This window comes from Triticum urartu, chromosome 4A, assembly GCF_056163025.1.
Source record: "Triticum urartu cultivar PI428250 chromosome 4A, HENAU_Tu73, whole genome shotgun sequence".
Lineage (NCBI taxonomy): Eukaryota > Viridiplantae > Streptophyta > Magnoliopsida > Poales > Poaceae > Triticum > Triticum urartu.
In genome coordinates this window covers 388,012,600-388,034,279 of record NC_141876.1, presented here as the reverse complement: position 1 = coordinate 388,034,279, position 21,680 = coordinate 388,012,600, and positions in this window count along the sequence as shown.

Genomic DNA, 21,680 nt, shown 5'->3' with positions numbered 1-21,680 from the left:
TAAAACATAGTGAGATTATGTAAGGAGTGCATGCACAAATCCAGAGTGATGGTAGCAAACTGTGGATAGACCCAAAACCAATGATAGCAGGCAGATAATAGCTTTAGTTAAAAAATACAGATAATGGCTCCTTTAATGTTTGTTTGCACCCAACATGAAACTCATAGTAGACACCGGAGATTAACCAGATAGTAGACAGATAGTACTGATTGCTGACCCAATATGTACCCCACAACCATTTAAAAACTCAAGTTTCAGCATTAGTTTGGACCTGACTCGGAGTCTAATAGGTGAACACGACGATAATGTAGCATGTCATCATATTAAGCGACGCATAATGTAATCAGACACGGAAGAGTGCGACCTCTCTTGCGGACCCGTGTAGTCCTCAAGGTCATCTGCTCAGTTGATGATGGTAATGCAGTTGCCGTGGCTGCCAGTGGCGGGGAAGAAGATATGAGGCGGCGAAAGACAGTCTGGAGAGCGGTTCCCTGCTGTGGTGAACCCTTCCGTCGTTGGAGCAGCTGAGCCGGGGTGGAACACAACGCCGCAGGAGTAGGACAAACCACACAGGGGTTTCTTTGACCCATATATGTAACACAAGTAATTGAGTAAGGGCTTGTTTGAATTTGAGGATTCTAACAATGCAGGGATAGGAAATAGATAGGAGTAGGATAGGAATGCACGTGCAAAACAGAGAATTTAAAAACACAGGATTTCTACCAATCTGGGTGTTCGATTCACAACAATTAGAAGATCACAGGATGCAAAAAATCATGGTGACATTAAGTCAAGCCACAAGAAAATGTACGGTTATAATGCTATTATGCTACTATCTCTTAGACTTGTGCTTGATGAATAGGAATATGAAAAGGAGGAGACGTGGAAATTAGAATTCCTACGGTTTTTCTTTCAAGGAGACACTAAAGGAACAAATTCTACAGTTTTCCTTTGCTCCATTCCTTTGCACCAAATTCATGAAAAGTAGTACCATAGGAAACTTCCCAATTCCGATGTTTTTCATTCACTTTTCCTTTCAAGCACTGGCGATTCTAGTAGGCAGGCTTGAGCAAGGAAAATCCTACACTAAACAAATGTTCTTATGCTACTTCTATTACTTTGGACCTAGGCCACTGCCATACTAGCTCAACTCCTAGGCCCATCGACAAATGCACAACTCAAACGCGCAGAGATAAATAATGATGGCATTCAAGAGAGTCCATCACGGATAGCTAAGTTGCCTGGTACCTCACTGCTTGTCATATAGTAGGATAAAATAATCGTATTTCACGTTACTACGAGTGCTCAGTGGACAATATATATAACATGTAGAGTAAAAAAGAGATGCAACAAGTGTACAACCTCTTTGGAGAAGCCATGTCGATCTCGGCGTGATTGGGTTGGCCGGTGAGGATGCTCCGGCTGACTTGGCTGTCGGAGGAGGGGAAGAAGATCTTAGGCGTCTGGAGATGGAGCCCGAGGTACTGCTCCGCTGTGATGGAGGGTTTCGTCGTTGGAGCAGCTCCGGTGAGTTGTACGACGCCGAGGCTGAAGCAGGACAAGAGAGATAACGAACAACGTTAACCTGAGTGGAATTCTAATAGCATCTCCAATACATGACGTAAAATACATAACCACAAAGTGCTAGATGTAAAATACATCAGCCGCTCATCTCTGAACTTAACTGTTGAAACTGAATTCAACTGTCGAAACTGAACTTAACTGTCGAAACTGAACTTAATTGTCGAAGCTGAATTTTGCTGTTGAAACTGAATTTTGCTGTCGAAACTGAACGCACTAGCAAGGTGAGGCTACATGTCGGTCGACTGACTTTTTCATCTCTGGTCAGTCGATTTTGCAGCCGTTGGATACGAAATCAAGGGCATGCGGTTCATCTTCAACCTCCACCCCCCTGAGCCGGCCAAACAGCAGCCCCCCGCCGCCCGCGGCCGGCTGTGCGCCGCCCCACCCGCCCCGAAAACACTCCCCACCGCCGGTCCGCTGCCGCCCCGGCCATCCCTCTAGGCCCCCCGTCCCGAGCTTTTTCTCCGGCGATCCCCACGCCATCACCCCGTGTAACATCCCAAATTTTCAATTTGGAATGTTATACATTAGATCATCATGCATATCATATTTTATTTTGCATTTTGGTTGATCCTAGAAATTCTACGCAACTCAATGACCCACGGAGAGAGTTGGGGATTTCGTTATTTTCATATTTGAGTTCTCTCAAATTTTGAGAATAGGATCATTTGATTTTATTTATTTTATCATCAATTATTTCTATTACAAAAATATGAGAGAGGAAATAAAATGACTTTCCCAAAATAAAGAAATATTGAGGATTTAATAAAAAATTCAAATAAGATTTTATTTCGGAGTTTTCCGGTGTTTTATTTGAATTTAGGAAAAATGTGCGTTTTTCAAAATTGCATTTAGGGCCCAAATAAATGTTCACCTTGTGCGGCTTGATTTTAGAATCCCGTGAAAATTTATTTCGGAATTTTTGGAGTCCGTTTAGTTTTTCTTTTTATTTATCTTCCGAGCGGAATAATTAAAAAAAACGAACCGACTTCGGGCCGTACCCGAGCGGGACACCGCCCGGGGGCAGCCTTTAAATAGCGCCGCCCCGAGCCGCCCCAGCCCATCAGCCCCGCCTCGATCCGCGCGCGCCACCGGAGCCGCCGCCGCCAGAGGTTCGTCGCGCCTTGTTTTCCGTGCCGAAAAAAAGAGAAAAAAAATTCGGCGTTCGTCGTTTTTCTTTTTCTCGGATTAAATATGCGATTTTTCTGATCGCGATTCCTGATCCGATTTTCATTTTAGTTTAACTTTTCGCTCGTTTATCGGAATCAGGCGATTCAAGCGCCTAGAGTTTCGTCTCGAAACCCTCTATCCATTTAACCAACTTAAACAAGTTTTTGTTACTCTAAAATTTGCCCTAGATCCAGATTAGTAGAACGAAGTTGTTTTCTTTCGCCGTTTGTTTTCCGTTGCTTCGTTCGATTTGATTCTTTTTGCCAACTGGAGTTCTTAAGTTGAACCTTCTGGTTAGATCTCTTATTTGAGTTTTACCTGTGCTTTAGATGAGTGCTTATTGTATGCTTGTTTGTTTGTCTATGATAGAATACCCAGAGTGCGCCGCCTGTTACTTCGAATCGTTAGGTTTCGCGGATCATCAGCAAGGCAAGTAACACTTTGATCATACCTTTTCTACTACCCAGTTTTATTGCATTAGATCAATCCTCACACATTGCATGATTAGGATCTAATTAAATTGTGGGATGGGAAGTAGATGAGGTAGTACCTATTACCTGTTTATTTTCAAACCTTTGGGAGTTACTTCTACGTTTGCTTATTATGCCATGCTATGCTAGTAGACGTGGATTGGGTGAGTGAAATCCATGACAAATGTGAGATTGTTAATTATTGGTTTATCTAAGGTGGCAACTTAAACACACATCTGGGTGGATTGAGGCACCTGGGTATTCTAGGACTTGCCTTTTTTCTTTTGGACCGCCACCCAGGCTCAAAGGGATCATGAGACTATTCATACTAGAAACTTCCGTGTGCAGCCACAAGCTATTATGGGCTCTAGCATAGTTGACTAAGTCGTGCGAACTCTTACAGTGGTATACTAGCAGATGTAGGGGATGTAGGTGGTACGGTCTACCCATCGTAAGGTGCTAGCGCTTCTGAAAGACTATGTCTCGGTCATCCGTCTTCTCAAACACCATGTAGTGCGAGAAACCAAACGGAGGCGATCGAGTCTTGTGGGGAAAAGTGCGCAAACCTCTGCAGAGTGTAATAAACTAATCATGGTTAGCCGTGTCTCCGGTTATGGACATCTTGAGTATCTAGTACTTGGATTTTCATGTGAATCTCAACATGTTACTCTAAATTAATTTTGTTGGGTTATGTTTAATGATGATGCTTAATTGGGATTGAGAATGCTGTCAACCATTCTCAATGTTTAACAACCACCATGATAGTAATTAAATTTTATTCCTTTGAAGTAGGGAAAAATTGGCTTTACACAAAACTGTAACCATAGAGCTTTCCACCAGCCAAATATGCATATAGTATAGCTGTTTCATTCCATTACTCTCTATGTGTTACCTTGCCAGCATATTCCATCTGCTGACCCGTTTTCGGGCAGCAACGTTAATGTTGCAGACTTTTCAGACGATGATTAAGGAGTTTTTAGGTCGTGGTCCTATACTCAGTGATGCCGTTGGAGTTGATGGACTCACTTATCTTCCAAGACTTCCGCTGTTATCGTTATTAGATGGCCTTAAGCCATACTTATTGTAATGAGTTCTCTTTTGAGACACTCGATGTAATAAGTGTGTGATTGCTACTCTGTTATAAATCCTCCGAGTACTGTGTGGTGTCAGCATTACTGATCCAGGGATGACACCGGAGCACAGAGATCAGACTGTTTGAGGTCTGGTCGCTACAGAGATGGTATCAGAGCACACGCTGACTGTAGGACACGACCACTAAGTTAGAGACCTAGATCACTATTCACTCTCTTCTCTTCTGATCTCTCATCTTTTCTACTCTTTAGGATGGCGGATGCAAGGAACAAGTTCACACAACCGGATGAAGATACACCCTTTGGACGCCACTTGAAGGAAGTCACTAGATATCTGAACATAGGAGTACCAAGTTTCACAGGAACCTACAACGCCACTTTACCTGAAGAAGAGCGCTGGATGATTTAAGTTCAAGTTCCAGGAAGGACGTTCATGCCAGTCACTGAGCCCATAGAATTTTCTTTTGATGCACCAACTTGGAATCTAGGAAAGAGCATGGCAGCTCACATCGCCATGGGACGCATTGGAGAAGTCTACCGCAAGGATCTCAAGGATACTATCTACCAGATTTGTGGGCGCCAAGATGAACACTGGGAGATGATCAGCACCAGGAAGGATAGATCAATCGCAGCTTTTATCCAGGAGTTAAACCAGCACATTCGACGACAGGAGAACCAGATGTGCATCGACATGATAGATCTGAAGAAGGCTAACACTAGAATCAAGGAATTGGAGGAAGAACTCAAGGCTACGCGTGAAGATTATGAAGAAGAAATTGAAGTATTGGTGGAAAAGAATGACGACCTGATCAAGAAGATTGGAATATTTATGGGAGGCTCTACGCCAGTAGATGAAGACGAAGAACCCAAGGAAATTAGCCCAGAAGACAACATCATCATCGACAGCACCGACTCGGAAGCAGATAGTAGCGATGATGACTATGTTGATGAAGTTGGAGCAGATGTTATGGATTCAATGACCGTTGAATATTTCTAGTAGACCACCTCATCAGTAGTAGTAGTCCACCATGTAAATATAGTAGTCCGAGCACTTTTGCGATAGATAGATCGATTGTATGCCCTTGTTTGATTGATTGAAGTGAATTGTTTGCTTTTGCCTCATGTGCATATGGGTAGTGTTTTCTCTTAGACCCCCTCTATTCTTATATCTCATCTTTTCTAAATCCTCATATGCCTCTGAGACGTGACCCCGGATTCGCCTTTCTACCAGAGCTCACCCAGTTGATCCAGCAGCAGAACACATTAATGCAGTTGCTAGTCCAGAATCAGAATCAGGGGAACAACAACAACAACCCACCACCACCACCACCACCTGTTGACCACTTAGCCCGTTTTCTTAGGCTGAATCCACCGGTGTTTTCCAGTAGCACCGAGCTGATATTAGCAGATGATTGGCTCCGCAAGACAGCTAGGGAGTTGACCACAGCAGGATGCACAGATGCGGAGAAGGTGAAGTTTGCTGCGCATCAGCTTGAAGGACCCGCAGCATCATGGTGGGAGAATTTCACAGCCACTTTCCCTGTAGACACTGTCACATGGGACTAGTTTCAGTAGGCTTTTCGTACTGCACACGTTTCAGCAGGAGCTATGGCCATGAAGAAGCGTGAGTTTCGCAACTTGCGCCAAGGAGGAAGGACAGTTGGCCAGTATGTGGAGGAATTTAGTAAGCTAGCACGTTATGCCCCAGATGACGTCGCTACGGATGCAGCTAAGCAGGAGAAGTTTCTGGAAGGACTGAATGATGAGTTGAGCATGCAGTTGATGGTAGCAACCTTCAACAACTACCAGGAGTTGGTAGATCGTGCTCTTATGATTGAAGGGAAGCAGCAGCAAATTGAGAATCGCAAGAGGAAGTATGGACAAGGAAAGTACGATTCAGGAGCTCAGCAGAAGCCACATTTTACCCCTAGACCGGGAGGAGATTTTCAGCATACCCATGGAGGAGGTAGCTCGCACAATCACAATGGCACCAAGAATGGTAATGGCAATGGAGGAAGAAACGGCCAGAATCGCACCAACCCCTCAACCCCAGCCAAGAAGGACTTGAGCCAAGTCACTTGCTTTAAGTGTTCGAAGACAGGACATTATGCAAATGAATGTCCTGAATTGCAAAATGGAAATAGCAATGGAAGTTCTCGGAAGAAGCCGAACCCTTTTAACAGGGGACAGGTGAACCACGTTAGCATGGAGGAGGTTGAAGCTCAGCCCGATGCAGTAATAGGTAAGTTTTTGGTTAAGTCATTTACTACACTCGTTCTTTTTGATACTGGTGCATCACATTCATACATCTCAAGGGGATTTGTGGATAAGTATAACCTACCAACCCAAGCCCTTAGGTCACCCATGTTAGTAACCTCGCTCGGAGCAGAGTATGTGGCTAGTCTATGGTGTGATCGGTTACCATTAAGGATTGGTAACTATGTTTTTCCCTCAGACCTAATAGTATTGGAATCTCAAGGATTGGATGTGATATTAGGCATGGATTGGTTATCAAAGTATGAAGGGAATATTGAGTGTGCTAGTAAGACAATTTTGCTTACCACCACAGAAGGGAGAAGGATCAAGTATGTATCCCGGCATGTGCCAAAGAGGACTCAAGTAAATTGCCTAACAGGAGTTGTGCAGGAGGAAGTACCAGTGGTAAGGGATTTCCCTGATGTATTTCCAGAAGAGTTGCCAGGCATGCCACCGGATAGAGATATTGAGTTTTTGATTGAGCTATTGCCAGGCACAGGGCCAATATCAAAGAGACCATATAGGATGCCAGCAAAGTATTTGGTGGAAATTAAGAAGCAGATTAAGGAGTTACTGGATAAATGATATATTCGCCCAAGTAATTCACCTTGGGGATCGCCAGTACTTCTAGTGGAGAAGAAGGATGGATCATTAAGGATGGTTGTTGATTATCGAGGATTGAATGAAGTAACGATCAAGAACAAGTACCCACTACCAATGATCAACGATCTGTTTGATCAATTGCAAGGAGCTAAGGTATTTTCCAAGATCGATCTGCGATCAGGATACCACCAGTTGAAGATTCGAGAACAGGATATTCCGAAGACAGCTTTTACCACCAAGTATGGGTTTTATGAGTATACCGTTATGTCATTTGGTCTAACTAACGCACCTGCCTATTTTATGAACATGATGAACAAAGTGTTTATGGAGTTTTTGGATAAGTTCGTCGTAGTGTTCATTGATGATATCCTGGTTTATTCCAAGAATGAAGAGGAACATAAGGAGCATTTGCGTTTGGTACTTGGAAAGCTCAGAGAACATCAATTATATGCCAAGTTTAGCAAATGTGAGTTTTGGTTGAAGGAAGTAGGATTCCTCGGACATGTTATATCTGGAGAAGGTATAGCAGTAGATCCCGCTAAAGTTGAAACCGTGACCAAGTGGGAAGCCCCAACAACAGTTGGAGAGATCCGGAGTTTCCTTGGACTCGCAGGATACTACCGGAGATTTATTGTGAATTTCTCAAAGATTGCGAAGCCTATGACTGAGTTGTTGAAGAAAGATACCAAGTTCATATGGATAGAGGAATGTGAGGCTAGTTTCCAGGAATTGAAGAAACGTTTGGTTACCTCACCAGTGTTGATTTTGCCAGACCAGACCAAACATTATGATGTGTATTGTGACACTTCACGTCGAGGACTTGGAGCAGTGCTTATGCAGGAAGGAAGAGTTGTTTCATATGCCTCAAGACAACTGAAGCCTCATGAGTTGAATTATGCCACGCATGATTTGGAGTTAGCAGCCGTAGTGCATGCTTTGAAAACATGGAGACATTTTCTCAATGGAAACCATTGTGAGGTGTACACGGATCATAAGAGTTTGAAATACATCTTCACACAGAAGGAGTTAAACCTCAAACAAAGGAGATGGTTGGAGCTCATCAAGGATTATGATAGGAGATTGCATTACCACCCCGGAAAGGCTAAGGTAGTAGCTGACGCATTAAGCCGTAAGAGCCATGTCAATACGTTAATGACGGGAGGAATACCAAGGGAGTTAGCAGTAAATCTTCGTGAACTATGTTTGGAAATAGTTCCGAGAGGCTATGTAGCAGCATTGGAGATTCAGTCAACCTTGATGGATAGAATCAGGGAAGCTCAGAAAGCTGACAAAGAGATTGCCGCTATAAAGGAGAAACTGAGCAAAGGAAAAGCTAAAGGATTCCGTGACGATGAGCACGACACCCTATGGTTTGAAGACCGCGTTTATGTGCCCAATGACCCGGAGATCAGGAAGTTGATTTTTCAAGAGGCACACGACTAACCGTATTCAATTCACCTAGGAAATACCAAGATGTATCTGGATTTGAAGGATATTTTCTAGTGGACTGGAATGAAGAAGGATATAGCGGAGTATGTAGCAGTTCGTGATGTATGTCAGAGAGTAAAGGCAGAGCATCAGAAGCCAGCAGGATTGTTACAACCATTGCCGATACCCGAATGGAAGTGGGATAAGTTAGGCATGGATTTTATCACAGGATTGCCCAGGACTCGTTCAGGCTATGACTCGATTTGGGTTGTAGTTGATCGATTGACAAAAGTAGCTCATTTCATCCCAGTAAAGACCACTTATACCAGTGCTAAGTTGGCAAAGATATACATGACCAGGATCGTATGTCTGCATGGAGTTCCAAGGAGTATCGTATCAGATAGAGGAACCCAGTTTACCTCAAAGTTCTGGAAGCAGTTGCACGAAACTTTGGGTACCAGGCTAGAATTCAGTACAGCTTCTCATCCACAGACAGATGGACAGACCGAGAGAGTTAATCAGATTTTGGAGGATATGCTCAGAGCTTGTGCGCTAGATTATGGATCTAGTTGGGACGATAATTTGCCATATGCAGAGTTCTCTTACAACAACAGTTACCAAACCAGTTTAAAGATGGCCCCCTTCGAAGCCTTGTACGGAAGGAGGTGCAGGACACCGTTTTCATGGGACGAAGTTGGAGACCGCCAGATGTTTGGACCTGACTTGATTAAGGAGTCTGAACAGAAGGTGAAATTGATTCGCGATAGGCTCAAGGTAGCCAGTCCAGACAAAAGAGTTATGCCGATTCTAAACGCAAGGAGACAGTTTACGAAGTCGGAGATAGAGCTTATCTTCGAGTATCTCCACTTCGAGGAACAAAGCGTTTTGGAGTTAAAGGGAAGTTAGCACCACGATTTGTAGGACCATATCGAGTTTTGGAGCGTATGGGAGAAGTGGCCTACAAGTTGGAATTGCCCAAAGGATTGTCAGGAGTACATGATGTGTTCCACGTTTCTCAGTTAAAGAAATGTCACGCGGAGATGGTTGATATACCATTGAGAGACACAGTGCCTTTGGAAACTATTCAGTTGGATAACGATTTGACCTACAAGGAGAAACCAATTAAGATTCTCGAGTTTGCCAACCGATTTACTCGCAGCAAGGTTATCAAGTTTTGCAAAGTTCAGTGGAGCCACCACACGGAGGATGAAGCCACCTGGGAAAGAGAGGAAGATTTGCTCAAAGACCACCCTCACCTATTTTCTAGCCAACCCGAATCTCGAGGGCGAGATTCATCTTAAGGGGGTAGGTTTGTAACATCCCAAATTTTCAATTTGGAATGTCATACATTAGATCATCATGCATATCATATTTTATTTTGCATTTTGGTTGATCCTAGAAATTCTACGCAACTCAATGACCCACGGAGAGAGTTGGGGATTTCGTTATTTTCATATTTGACTTCTCTCAAATTTTGAGAATAGGATCATTTGATTTTATTTATTTTATCATCAGTTATTTCTATTACAAAAATATGAGAGAGGGAATAAAATGACTTTCCCAAAATAAAGAAATATTGAGGATTTAATAAAAAAATCAAATAAGATTTTATTTCGGAGTTTTTCGGTGTTTCATTTGAATTTAGGAAAAATGTGCGTTTTCCAAAATTGCAGTTAGGGCCCAAATAAATGTTCACCTTGTGCGGCTTGATTTTAGAATCCCGTGAAAATTTATTTCGGAATTTTTGGAGTCCGTTTAGTTTTTCTTTTTATTTATCTTCCGAGCGGAATAATTAAAAAAACGAACCGACTTCGGGCCGTACCCGAGCGGGACACCGCCCGGGGGCAGCCTTTAAATAGCGCCGCCCCGAGCCGCCCCAGCCCATCAGCCCCGCCTCAATCCGCGCGCGCCACCGGAGCCGCCGCCGCCGATGATCCCGCTGCCCGAGGTTCGTCGCGCCTTGTTTTCCGTGCCGAAAAAAGAGGAAAAAAATTCGACGTTCGTCGTTTTTCTTTTTCTCGGATTAAATCCGCGATTTTTCTGATCGCGATTCCTGATCCGATTTTCATTTTAGTTTAACTTTTCGCTCGTTTATCAGAATCAGGCGATTCAAGCGCCTAGAGTTTCGTCTCGAAACCCTCTATCCATTTAACCAACTTAAACAAGTTTTTGTTACTCTAAAATTTGCCCTAGATCCAGATTAGTAGAACAAAGTTGTTTTCTTTCGCCGTTTGTTTTTCGTTGCTTCGTTCGATTTGATTCTTTTTGCCAACTGGAGTTCCTAAGTTGAACCTTCTGGTTAGATCTCTTATTTGAGTTTTACCTGTGCTTTAGATGAGTGCTTACTGTATGCTTGTTTGTTTGTCTGCGATAGAATACCCAGAGTGCGCCGCCTGTTACTTCGAATCGTTAGGTTTCGCGGATCATCAGCAAGGCAAGTAACACTTTGATCATACCTTTTCTACTACCCAGTTTTATTGCATTAGATCAATCCTCACACATTGCATGATTAGGATCTAATTAAATTGTGGGATGGGAAGTAGATGAGGTAGTACCTATTACCTGTTTATTTTCAAACCTTTGGGAGTTACTTCTACGTTTGCTTATTATGCCATGCTATGCTAGTAGACGTGGATTGGGTGAGTGAAATCCATGACAAATGTGAGATTGTTAATTATTGGTTTATCTAAGGTGGCAACTTAAACACACATCTGGGTGGATTGAGGCACCTGGGTATTCCAGGACTTGCCTTTTTTCTTTTGGACCGCCACCCAGGCTCAAAGGGATCATGAGACTATTCATACTAGAAACTTCCGTGTGCAGCCACAAGCTATTATGGGCTCTAGCATAGTTGACTAAGTCGTGCGAACTCTTACAGTGGTATACTAGCAGATGTAGGGGATGTAGGTGGTACGGTCTACCCATCGTAAGGTGCTAGCGCTTCTGAAAGACTATGTCTCGGTCATCCGTCTTCTCAAACACCATGTAGTGCGAGAAACCAAACGGAGGCGATCGAGTCTTGTGGGGAAAAGTGCGCAAACCTCTGCAGAGTGTAATAAACTAATCATGGTTAGCCGTGTCTCCGGTTATGGACATCTTGAGTATCTAGTACTTGGATTTTCATGTGAATCTCAACATGTTACTCTAAATTAATTTTGTTGGGTTATGTTTAATGATGATGCTTAATTGGGATTGAGAATGCTGTCAACCATTCTCAATGTTTAACAACCACCATGATAGTAATTAAATTTTATTCCTTTGAAGTAGGGAAAAATTGGCTTTACACAAAACTGTAACCATAGAGCTTTCCACCAGCCAAATATGCATATAGTATAGCTGTTTCATTCCATTACTCTCTATGTGTTACCTTGCCAGCATATTCCATCTGCTGACCCGTTTTCGGGCAGCAACGTTAATGTTGCAGACTTTTCAGACGATGATTAAGGAGTTTTTAGGTCGTGGTCCTATACTCAGTGATGCCGTTGGAGTTGATGGACTCACTTATCTTCCAAGACTTCCGCTGTTATCGTTATTAGATGGCCTTAAGCCATACTTATTGTAATGAGTTCTCTTTTGAGACACTCGATGTAATAAGTGTGTGATTGCTACTCTGTTATAAATCCTCCGAGTACTGTGTGGTGTCAGCATTACTGATCCAGGGATGACACCGGAGCACAGAGATCAGACTGTTTGAGGTCTGGTCGCTACAGAGATGGTATCAGAGCACACGCTGACTGTAGGACACGACCACTAAGTTAGAGACCTAGATCACTATTCACTCTCTTCTCTTCTGATCTCTCATCTTTTCTACTCTTTAGGATGGCGGATGCAAGGAACAAGTTCACACAACCGGATGAAGATACACCCTTTGGACGCCACTTGAAGGAAGTCACTAGATATCTGAACATAGGAGTACCAAGTTTCACAGGAACCTACAACGCCACTTTACCTGAAGAAGAGCGCTGGATGATTTAAGTTCAAGTTCCAGGAAGGACGTTCATGCCAGTCACTGAGCCCATAGAATTTTCTTTTGATGCACCAACATGGAATCTAGGAAAGAGCATGGCAGCTCACATCGCCATGGGACGCATTGGAGAAGTCTACCGCAAGGATCTCAAGGATACTATCTACCAGATTTGTGGGCGCCAAGATGAACACTGGGAGATGATCAGCACCAGGAAGGATAGATCAATCGCAGCTTTTATCCAGGAGTTAAACCAGCACATTCGACGACAGGAGAACCAGATGTGCATCGACATGATAGATCTGAAGAAGGCTAACACTAGAATCAAGGAATTGGAGGAAGAACTCAAGGCTACGCGTGAAGATTATGAAGAAGAAATTGAAGTATTGGTGGAAAAGAATGACGACCTGATCAAGAAGATTGGAATATTTATGGGAGGCTCTACGCCAGTAGATGAAGACGAAGAACCCAAGGAAATTAGCCCAGAAGACAACATCATCATCGACAGCACCGACTTGGAAGCAGATAGTAGCGATGATGACTATGTTGATGAAGTTGGAGCAGATGTTATGGATTCAATGACCGTTGAATATTTCTAGTAGACCACCTCATCAGTAGTAGTAGTCCACCATGTAAATATAGTAGTCCGAGCACTTTTGCGATAGATAGATCGATTGTATGCCCTTGTTTGATTGATTGAAGTGAATTGTTTGCTTTTGCCTCATGTGCATATGGGTAGTGTTTTCTCTTAGACCCCCTCTATTCTTATATCTCATCTTTTCTAAATCCTCATATGCCTCTGAGACGTGACCCCGGATTCGCCTTTCTACCAGAGCTCACCCAGTTGATCCAGCAGCAGAACACATTAATGCAGTTGCTAGTCCAGAATCAGAATCAGGGGAACAACAACAACAACCCACCACCACCACCACCACCTGTTGACCACTTAGCCCGTTTTCTTAGGCTGAATCCACCGGTGTTTTCCAGTAGCACCGAGCTGATATTAGCAGATGATTGGCTCCGCAAGACAGCTAGGGAGTTGACCACAGCAGGATGCACAGATGCGGAGAAGGTGAAGTTTGCTGCGCATCAGCTTGAAGGACCCGCAGCATCATGGTGGGAGAATTTCACAGCCACTTTCCCTGTAGACACTGTCACATGGGACTAGTTTCAGTAGGCTTTTCGTACTGCACACGTTTCAGCAGGAGCTATGGCCATGAAGAAGCGTGAGTTTCGCAACTTGCGCCAAGGAGGAAGGACAGTTGGCCAGTATGTGGAGGAATTTAGTAAGCTAGCACGTTATGCCCCAGATGACGTCGCTACGGATGCAGCTAAGCAGGAGAAGTTTCTGGAAGGACTGAATGATGAGTTGAGCATGCAGTTGATGGTAGCAACCTTCAACAACTACCAGGAGTTGGTAGATCGTGCTCTTATGATTGAAGGGAAGCAGCAGCAAATTGAGAATCGCAAGAGGAAGTATGGACAAGGAAAGTACGATTCAGGAGCTCAGCAGAAGCCACATTTTACCCCTAGACCGGGAGGAGATTTTCAGCATACCCATGGAGGAGGTAGCTCGCACAATCACAATGGCACCAAGAATGGTAATGGCAATGGAGGAAGAAACGGCCAGAATCGCACCAACCCCTCAACCCCAGCCAAGAAGGACTTGAGCCAAGTCACTTGCTTTAAGTGTTCGAAGACAGGACATTATGCAAATGAATGTCCTGAATTGCAAAATGGAAATAGCAATGGAAGTTCTCGGAAGAAGCCGAACCCTTTTAACAGGGGACAGGTGAACCACGTTAGCATGGAGGAGGTTGAAGCTCAGCCCGATGCAGTAATAGGTAAGTTTTTGGTTAAGTCATTTACTACACTCGTTCTTTTTGATACTGGTGCATCACATTCATACATCTCAAGGGGATTTGTGGATAAGTATAACCTACCAACCCAAGCCCTTAGGTCACCCATGTTAGTAACCTCGCTCGGAGCAGAGTATGTGGCTAGTCTATGGTGTGATCGGTTACCATTAAGGATTGGTAACTATGTTTTTCCCTCAGACCTAATAGTATTGGAATCTCAAGGATTGGATGTGATATTAGGCATGGATTGGTTATCAAAGTATGAAGGGAATATTGAGTGTGCTAGTAAGACAATTTTGCTTACCACCACAGAAGGGAGAAGGATCAAGTATGTATCCCGGCATGTGCCAAAGAGGACTCAAGTAAATTGCCTAACAGGAGTTGTGCAGGAGGAAGTACCAGTGGTAAGGGATTTCCCTGATGTATTTCCAGAAGAGTTGCCAGGCATGCCACCGGATAGAGATATTGAGTTTTTGATTGAGCTATTGCCAGGCACAGGGCCAATATCAAAGAGACCATATAGGATGCCAGCAAAGTATTTGGTGGAAATTAAGAAGCAGATTAAGGAGTTACTGGATAAATGATATATTCGCCCAAGTAATTCACCTTGGGGATCGCCAGTACTTCTAGTGGAGAAGAAGGATGGATCATTAAGGATGGTTGTTGATTATCGAGGATTGAATGAAGTAACGATCAAGAACAAGTACCCACTACCAATGATCAACGATCTGTTTGATCAATTGCAAGGAGCTAAGGTATTTTCCAAGATCGATCTGCGATCAGGATACCACCAGTTGAAGATTCGAGAACAGGATATTCCGAAGACAGCTTTTACCACCAAGTATGGGTTTTATGAGTATACCGTTATGTCATTTGGTCTGACTAACGCACCTGCCTATTTTATGAACATGATGAACAAAGTGTTTATGGAGTTTTTGGATAAGTTCGTCGTAGTGTTCATTGATGATATCCTGGTTTATTCCAAGAATGAAGAGGAACATAAGGAGCATTTGCGTTTGGTACTTGGAAAGCTCAGAGAACATCAATTATATGCCAAGTTTAGCAAATGTGAGTTTTGGTTGAAGGAAGTAGGATTCCTCGGACATGTTATATCTGGAGAAGGTATAGCAGTAGATCCCGCTAAAGTTGAAACCGTGACCAAGTGGGAAGCCCCAACAACAGTTGGAGAGATCCGGAGTTTCCTTGGACTCGCAGGATACTACCGGAGATTTATTGTGAATTTCTCAAAGATTGCGAAGCCTATGACTGAGTTGTTGAAGAAAGATACCAAGTTCATATGGATAGAGGAATGTGAGGCTAGTTTCCAGGAATTGAAGAAACGTTTGGTTACCTCACCAGTGTTGATTTTGCCAGACCAGACCAAACATTATGATGTGTATTGTGACACTTCACGTCGAGGACTTGGAGCAGTGCTTATGCAGGAAGGAAGAGTTGTTTCATATGCCTCAAGACAACTGAAGCCTCATGAGTTGAATTATGCCACGCATGATTTGGAGTTAGCAGCCGTAGTGCATGCTTTGAAAACATGGAGACATTTTCTCAATGGAAACCATTGTGAGGTGTACACGGATCATAAGAGTTTGAAATACATCTTCACACAGAAGGAGTTAAACCTCAAACAAAGGAGATGGTTGGAGCTCATCAAGGATTATGATAGGAGATTGCATTACCACCCCGGAAAGGCTAAGGTAGTAGCTGACGCATTAAGCCGTAAGAGCCATGTCAATACGTTAATGACGGGAGGAATACCAAGGGAGTTAGCAGTAAATCTTCGTGAACTATGTTTGGAAATAGTTCCGAGAGGCTATGTAGCAGCATTGGAGATTCAGTCAACCTTGATGGATAGAATCAGGGAAGCTCAGAAAGCTGACAAAGAGATTGCCGCTATAAAGGAGAAACTGAGCAAAGGAAAAGCTAAAGGATTCCGTGAGGATGAGCACGACACCCTATGGTTTGAAGACCGCGTTTATGTGCCCAATGACCCGGAGATCAGGAAGTTGATTTTTCAAGAGGCACACGACTAACCGTATTCAATTCACCTAGGAAATACCAAGATGTATCTGGATTTGAAGGATATTTTCTAGTGGACTGGAATGAAGAAGGATATAGCGGAGTATGTAGCAGTTCGTGATGTATGTCAGAGAGTAAAGGCAGAGCATCAGAAGCCAGCAGGATTGTTACAACCATTGCCGATACCCGAATGGAAGTGGGATAAGTTAGGCATGGATTTTATCACAGGATTGCCCAGGACTCGTTCAGGCTATGACTCGATTTGGGTTGTAGTTGATCGATTGACAAAAGTAGCTCATTTCATCCCAGTAAAGACCACTTATACCAGTGCTAAGTTGGCAAAGATATACATGACCAGGATCGTATGTCTGCATGGAGTTCCAAGGAGTATCGTATCAGATAGAGGAACCCAGTTTACCTCAAAGTTCTGGAAGCAGTTGCACGAAACTTTGGGTACTAGGCTAGAATTCAGTACAGCTTCTCATCCACAGACAGATGGACAGACTGAGAGAGTTAATCAGATTTTGGAGGATATGCTCAGAGCTTGTGCGCTAGATTATGGATCTAGTTGGGACGATAATTTGCCATATGCAGAGTTCTCTTACAACAACAGTTACCAAACCAGTTTAAAGATGGCCCCTTTCGAAGCCTTGTACGGAAGGAGGTGCAGGACACCGTTGTCATGGGACGAAGTTGGAGACCGCCAGATGTTTGGACCTGACTTGATTAAGGAGTCTGAACAGAAGGTGAAATTGATTCGCGATAGGCTCAAGGTAGCCAGTCCAGACAAAAGAGTTATGCCGATTCTAAACGCAAGGAGACAGTTTACGAAGTCGGAGATAGAGCTTATCTTCGAGTATCTCCACTTCGAGGAACAAAGCGTTTTGGAGTTAAAGGGAAGTTAGCACCACGATTTGTAGGACCATATCGAGTTTTGGAGCGTATGGGAGAAGTGGCCTACAAGTTGGAATTGCCCAAAGGATTGTCAGGAGTACATGATGTGTTCCACGTTTCTCAGTTAAATAAATGTCACGCGGAGATGGTTGATATACCATTGAGAGACACAGTGCCTTTGGAAACTATTCAGTTGGATAACGATTTGACCTACAAGGAGAAACCAATTAAGATTCTCGAGTTTGCCAACCGATTTACTCGCAGCAAGGTTATCAAGTTTTGCAAAGTTCAGTGGAGCCACCACACGGAGGATGAAGCCACCTGGGAAAGAGAGGAAGATTTGCTCAAAGACCACCCTCACCTATTTTCTAGCCAACCCGAATCTCGAGGGCGAGATTCATCTTAAGGGGGTAGGTTTGTAACATCCCAAATTTTCAATTTGGAATGTTATACATTAGATCATCATGCATATCATATTTTATTTTGCATTTTGGTTGATCCTAGAAATTCTACGCAACTCAATGACCCACGGAGAGAGTTGGGGATTTCGTTATTTTCATATTTGACTTCTCTCAAATTTTGAGAATAGGATCATTTGATTTTATTTATTTTATCATCAGTTATTTCTATTACAAAAATATGAGAGAGGGAATAAAATGACTTTCCCAAAATAAAGAAATATTGAGGATTTAATAAAAAAATCAAATAAGATTTTATTTCGGAGTTTTTCGGTGTTTCATTTGAATTTAGGAAAAATGTGCGTTTTCCAAAATTGCAGTTAGGGCCCAAATAAATGTTCACCTTGTGCGGCTTGATTTTAGAATCCCGTGAAAATTTATTTCGGAATTTTTGGAGTCCGTTTAGTTTTTCTTTTTATTTATCTTCCGAGCGGAATAATTAAAAAAAATGAACCGACTTCGGGCCGTACCCGAGCGGGACACCGCCCGGGGGCAGCCTTTAAATAGCGCCGCCCCGAGCCGCCCCAGCCCATCAGCCCCGCCTCAATCCGCGCGCGCCACCGGAGCCGCCGCCGCCGATGATCCCGCTGCCCGAGGTTCGTCGCGCCTTGTTTTCCGTGCCGAAAAAGAGGAAAAAAATTCGACGTTCGTCGTTTTTCTTTTTCTCGGATTAAATCCGCGATTTTTCTGATCGCGATTCCTGATCCGATTTTCATTTTAGTTTAACTTTTCGCTCGTTTATCAGAATCAGGCGATTCAAGCGCCTAGAGTTTCGTCTCGAAACCCTCTATCCATTTAACCAACTTAAACAAGTTTTTGTTACTCTAAAATTTGCCCTAGATCCAGATTAGTAGAACAAAGTTGTTTTCTTTCGCCGTTTGTTTTTCGTTGCTTCGTTCGATTTGATTCTTTTTGCCAACTGGAGTTCCTAAGTTGAACCTTCTGGTTAGATCTCTTATTTGAGTTTTACCTGTGCTTTAGATGAGTGCTTATTGTATGCTTGTTTGTTTGTCTGCGATAGAATACCCAGAGTGCGCCGCCTGTTACTTCGAATCGTTAGGTTTCGCGGATCATCAGCAAGGCAAGTAACACTTTGATCATACCTTTTCTACTACCCAGTTTTATTGCATTAGATCAATCCTCACACATTGCATGATTAGGATCTAATTAAATTGTGGGATGGGAAGTAGATGAGGTAGTACCTATTACCTGTTTATTTTCAAACCTTTGGGAGTTACTTCTACGTTTGCTTATTATGCCATGCTATGCTAGTAGACGTGGATTGGGTGAGTGAAATCCATGACAAATGTGAGATTGTTAATTATTGGTTTATCTAAGGTGGCAACTTAAACACACATCTGGGTGGATTGAGGCACCTGGGTATTCCAGGACTTGCCTTTTTTCTTTTGGACCGCCACCCAGGCTCAAAGGGATCATGAGACTATTCATACTAGAAACTTCCGTGTGCAGCCACAAGCTATTATGGGCTCTAGCATAGTTGACTAAGTCGTGCGAACTCTTACAGTGGTATACTAGCAGATGTAGGGGATGTAGGTGGTACGGTCTACCCATCGTAAGGTGCTAGCGCTTCTGAAAGACTATGTCTCGGTCATCCGTCTTCTCAAACACCATGTAGTGCGAGAAACCAAACGGAGGCGATCGAGTCTTGTGGGGAAAAGTGCGCAAACCTCTGCAGAGTGTAATAAACTAATCATGGTTAGCCGTGTCTCCGGTTATGGACATCTTGAGTATCTAGTACTTGGATTTTCATGTGAATCTCAACATGTTACTCTAAATTAATTTTGTTGGGTTATGTTTAATGATGATGCTTAATTGGGATTGAGAATGCTGTCAACCATTCTCAATGTTTAACAACCACCATGATAGTAATTAAATTTTATTCCTTTGAAGTAGGGAAAAATTGGCTTTACACAAAACTGTAACCATAGAGCTTTCCACCAGCCAAATATGCATATAGTATAGCTGTTTCATTCCATTACTCTCTATGTGTTACCTTGCCAGCATATTCCATCTGCTGACCCGTTTTCGGGCAGCAACGTTAATGTTGCAGACTTTTCAGACGATGATTAAGGAGTTTTTAGGTCGTGGTCCTATACTCAGTGATGCCGTTGGAGTTGATGGACTCACTTATCTTCCAAGACTTCCGCTGTTATCGTTATTAGATGGCCTTAAGCCATACTTATTGTAATGAGTTCTCTTTTGAGACACTCGATGTAATAAGTGTGTGATTGCTACTCTGTTATAAATCCTCCGAGTACTGTGTGGTGTCAGCATTACTGATCCAGGGATGACACCGGAGCACAGAGATCAGACTGTTTGAGGTCTGGTCGCTACACCCCGCCAACACCCCGCCACCGCCGGCGACCGCCGCCCCCATCCTGAACCCTAAGATAGATAGTGGGGCACCTCTCCGGCGAGCCCCCCTCCCCACTGCGGCTGGTTCTTCCTTCACCCCGGTGGCATAGGAGTGAAGTGTAGCTAAATCGGAGCAGCATCGCAAGCGAGAGCAAGAGCAATAGCAAGAGCAGACCAGGCAGGGGACCGAGAGCAAGAGCAGAGCAGCAGCGCGAGCGAGAGCTAAAGCAGCAGCAGGTCCTACTGATGTGGACGTCGCCGCCAAGGGAGCGACGCCATGGAGGAAGTGGCCGGTGACGCCGCCGTGGATGGAGCCGCGTCGTGTCGGCTCGGGTCCGAGCGCCGGCAGCACCGTGAGATCGAATCAAGAAGAAAATGCGGTGATTAGTGTACAATCTCTTTGGTGGCGCCGATTAGGCCGCAGCTTCATCCGAGGAAACGGTGATGATGATGCTCTTCCGGTGGTGCAGGTGAAGACGGTGGTGTGGGAATGGAGGTGGCGCGAAAGACGAGGGGAACATCGGGGCAGCTCCTTGGAGGTGGAGGACGGGGTGGCTGAACCAGTGGGTAGATGAGATCGACGAAGGATCCTCATCCGGTACGGTGGATGAGGGACATCGAGGTGTTGCTGTGGACGACGTCGCCGAGAAGAGGCTCTAGCTGGGTGGTGGACAGAGCAGGGTGTGGGGTTTTGTCGCGGGTTTTCGCGGCCTCGGTGTACGAATGGGTGGGCGGATGGGATGGCAGTGGGAACCATGGCTTAGAGACGCGCTTGTATAAAATGTGGGGTAAGTTACGAAAGTACCCCCATCGATTTGAGGCGGTTCTTTCGGTTCAGGGGTACCACGGGCATTTCACGTGTTGGGATTTCACAGGAGGTGGGAGTTTTCGCGCGCATTGTAATTTCGGAATAGCAAGGCGCAGGTTGAGATGGAGGGAGTTGTCGGAGCACAATGAGACAAAGATATATCTTAAATATTTTAGGCTAACAAGGCACGGGTTGAAGAGGCGGGAGTTTTGCAGCACGATAGACAGAGACGCTAGCTTGAATTTTCGGCATAACAAGGCGCGGCTTGAAATTTCGGAAGAACAAGCTTAACGTGTACCCAAAAAAGATAATTTGCACCTCAACACGCACAACACACACACAAACACCATTTAGACTAGAGTAAGGTACACGTGCATTGCACGCATGAGATTTGGCAACCAAATTATGAATAAATACCACATTATAGAATGCAAGCTTTGAGTCGTATATGCATGATGTAGATGTTCGTTTAATTCTTATAGTTCATTTCATTCAAAATCATCTAGTTTCTATAAGAAAGCTAATCTATTTTAAGATTCATGGAATTGTGCGTCGAAAGACATAAAGTAAAAACAAATAATGGCAAATCATGTAGAAAAACATTTGGGAAATTCTGATACGGAAGATTCTAGAACAAATAAGAAGTGCTTGTGTTTTGATGTTTGTGCATTATGCTTAAGTTCAACCA